Source organism: Triticum urartu, chromosome 3 (genome assembly GCF_003073215.2).
Source record: "Triticum urartu cultivar G1812 chromosome 3, Tu2.1, whole genome shotgun sequence".
NCBI lineage: Eukaryota > Viridiplantae > Streptophyta > Magnoliopsida > Poales > Poaceae > Triticum > Triticum urartu.
In genome coordinates this window covers 740,118,931-740,123,180 of record NC_053024.1, presented here as the reverse complement: position 1 = coordinate 740,123,180, position 4,250 = coordinate 740,118,931, and positions in this window count along the sequence as shown.

The window sequence follows — 4,250 nt, the reverse complement described above, 5'->3', positions numbered from 1 at the left end:
GTAAGCTTGCGACACCTAAACCTGCTTCTGCTATTCGTTCTGATATGTCGCATGTTATTGATGATGCTACTTCTGCTATACATGATACTTACGATGAAACTACTTCTATGCCTGATACTACTATGCCACTTAGTGATTTTCTCGAGGAACGACTTGCTAGGGCTAGAGAGATTGAAAATATTGAATCTGATTATGAAGATGAAAGTGATGATGAAGAATCACTTGTTATTCCTAAGGGTTATTTATTTGATCACGAAGCTTCTTTAGCTATTTTAGCTTGCAAAGATAGATATGAACTCAAAAGGTTATTAGTTAAATGGAACAAAGAATCACTTAGAGATAAAATGAAACCCGACCCTGCTTTTGCTACTTCACCTATTTGTGTTCCTGATAAGGATTATGAATTTTCTGTTGATCCTGATATAATTACTTTGGCTGATCCGTTCTATGGCTATGAATTTGAAACTGTTGTTTCACATCTTACTAAGTTAAATGATATAGCTGCCCTGTTTACTAATGATGAGAGATCGCGTTACTTTTATATACTCAAAATATTTCCGTTCTCATTAAAGGGTGATGCTAAGATATGGTTTAATTCTCTTGATCCTGCTTGTGTGCGTAGTCCCCAGGATATGATTTATTACTTCTCTGCTAAATATTTCCCCGCTCATAAGAAACAAGCTGCTTTAATGGAAATATACAACTTTGTGCAAATTAAAGAAGAGAGTCTCCCACAAGCTTGGGGGAGGCTTCTCAAGTTACTTAATGCTTTGCCTGATCGTCCTCTTAAGAAACCTGAAATACTTGATATCTTTTATAATGGACTAACCGATGCTTCCAGAGATTACCTAGATAGTTGTGCTGGTTCTCTTTTCAGGGAAAGAACACCAGATGAAGCTAAAATTTTATTGAATAATATGTTGAAAAATGAAAATAATTGGGCACCTCCTGAGCCAGCTCCTGAGCCAACTCCTGCTCCAATTACTGAGCTTATTCTTAAACCAACTCCGAAGAAGAGAGGTGTTCTATTCCTCAGTCCCGAAGATATGCAAGAGGCAAAGAAATCTATGAAAGAAAAAGGTATTAAAGCTGAAGATGTTAAGAATTTACCTCCTATTGAAGAAATACATGGTCTTTAGATACCGCCTATTGAGGAAACATATGATCTCAATTCTTTATTTATTCAAGAACCTCCTGACCCCGATATCCCGACACAGGTAGTAAAGGTAAATTCTCTCTATAGATATGATAAAGCTGAAGTCCCTCCTACTAAAATTGCTAGTCAGTGCTTGGATGAGTTTGATAACTTTATGTTTAAGCAAGACGACTTCAATGCTTATTTTGGTAGACAATTAAAAGAAAATGCTTACATGATTAGACGCTTGGGGTGATTATATGGCTAATATTAAAGGTGAACTTAAACTTGTTAGCAAACATGCTTCTATGGTTACCACTCAAGTAGAACAAGTACTTAACGCTCAAAAAGAAGTGCTTGATGAAATGAATAGTAAGAAAAATGATTATGATGTTAGAGTGACTACTAGAACTGGTAGAATGACTCAGGAACCTTTGTATCCTGAAGGCCACCATAAGAGAGTCGAGCAAGATTCTCAAAGAAATAATATTGATGTTCCTAGTTCTTCTAAAAAGAAGAAAAAGAAAAATGATAGAACTGTGCAAACTTCTAGTGAACCTATTGCTGAACCACCTGATAATCCAAATGATATCTCTATGTCGGATGCTGAAACACAATCTGGTAATGAACAGGAACCTAGTGAAAATATTAATGATGATGTTCATGATGATGCTCAACCTAGTAATGACAATGATGTAGAAATTGAACCTGCTGTTGATCTTGATAACCCACAATCAAAGAATCAACGTTATGATAAAAGAGACTTTGTTGCTAGGAAACATGGTAAAGAAAGGGAACCATGGGTTTAGAAACCCATGCCTATTCCTCCAAAACCATCCAAGAAAAAGGATGATGAGGATTTTGAGCGCTTTGCTGAAATGATTAGGCCTATCTTTTTGCGTATGCGATTAACTGATGTGCTCAAAACAAATCCTTATGCTAAATATATGAAGGATATCATTACTAATAAAAGAAAGATACCGGAAGCTAAGATTTCCACCATGCTTGCTAATTATACTTTTAAGGGTGGAATACCAAAGAAACTTGGAGACCCCGAAGTACCTACTATACCTTGCTCCATTAAAAGAAATTATATTAAAACTGCTTTATGTGATCTTGGAGCCGGTGTTAGTGTTATGCCTCTCTCTTTATATCGTAGACTTGACTTGAATAAGTTGACACCTACTGAAATATCTTTGCAAATGGCTGATAAATCAACTGCTATACATGTCAGTATTTGTGAGGATGTGCCTGTTGTGGTTGCAAACGTTACTATTTTAACGGACTTTATTATTCTTGATATTCCCGAGGATGATAGTATGTCTATTATTCTTGGAAGACCTTTTCTTAATACTGTAGGGGCTGTTATTGATTGCAACAAAGGCAATGTCACTTTTCATGTTAATGGTAATGAGCATACGGTACACTTCCCGAGGAAACAGCCTCAAGTTCACAGTATCAATTCTATCGGAAAAATTCCATCGATTATATTTGGAGGTTTTGAATTTCTTCTTCCTACTGTCAAAAAGAAATATGATATACTTATTATTGGGGATGTGCATATCCCCGTTGAGGTAACTTAGTGTTATTCGAAATTTCTCTGGTTTCATGATTATCGGAATGAGTTTGTTAACAAGACTTGATCAACCTTGTTAGTGGATTCTTTTTGATGAGCATGAGATGGATGAAACTAGAAGCACAACCTTCTATACCCTCTCTATATTTTCTGTTATTTAGTAGAAATAAAGTAAAAATAGTATTTTTTTGTCTATTTCCTGGTTTATCGGTGCAATATAAAAATATCCCGAAAATAAAAGTCCTTAGAATGACATGCCAATTTAATATGATTTTTTGGGAATATTTGAGGATTTACTGTGCAAAAATTACCGCGAGAGGAGCTGCCACCTGGCCACGAGGGTGGTGGGCGCCTCGCCCTCTAGGGCGCGCCCCCTGCCTCATGGGCCCACGGTGGCCCTCCTCCACTTATCCCAGCACCCATCTTCTTCCTCTGTCTCACACAAACCCGAAAAACCAACTCAAGCACGAGTTCCAGCCACTTTTGCTGTGATTTTCGATCTCCTTGCTCAAAGCACCTCTCGCAAAACTACTTGGGGAGATTGTTCCTTGGTATGTGTCTCCTCCATTGGTCCAATTAGTTTTTGTTCCAGTGCTTTATTCTTTGCAAATTTGTGCTGCATAAGTGACCATGTTCTTGAGCTTGCATGTCAAATTTATATGGTTCCAAGTAGTTCTAATGCTTGATCACTGGTAGAAAAAGGGCCTGTTGTCCCGGTTCGTAAGGGCCTTTAGTCCCGGTTCCTGAACCGGGACTAAAGGGTCGGTACTAATGCCCTGACCCTTTAGTCCCAGTTCAAACCAGAACCGGGACTAAAGGCTCTCCACGTGGCCGGTCCACCTTTAGTCCCGGTTGGTAACACCAACCGGTACTAAGGGAAATTTTCTGATTTTTTTAAATTTTTTTTGGAATTTTTTTTGAATTTTTTTATTTTCAAATTTCTGAATTATTTTAACCTCTAATCTCTAATCACCCCTCATCACTGCTCAATTTAATCTCTAATCACCCCTCATCATTCCAAATCATCTAACTTCCCGGACGGTCACCCATCCTCCCACTCCCCCAGCCTGAGCACGCTTAACTTCCGGGTTCTATTCTCCCTCGTTTCCAAGTCTGCACTCGTTGTTTTCCTAACAATAGTAAGATGTCAATCCTATTAACCCTCAGGAGTTTAGCTTGAGCATGAAGTCACACATTTCACTGTTTGAGTTTGAAACTATTGTTCTAAAAAACAATAATTTTTTAGTAACACTAATATTTCTTGAATAAGTAGTTTGACCATTGTTTGACCACAGTTTGACCATAGTTTGACCAGATTTGACCAAAATTCAAAAAAACTGAAATAATTATTTAATAACACTAATATTCTTGAATAATTATTTAGTAACACTAATACTTCTTGAATAAGTAGTTTGACCATAGTTTGACCAGATTTAATGAAAATTTAAAAAAATTGAAATTTGAGCATAACTTTTTTTCCTTTTGGAATTTGAGGATTCTACAAATTTGCAAACAGATCGTAGGCGGTCTCCATCGGAT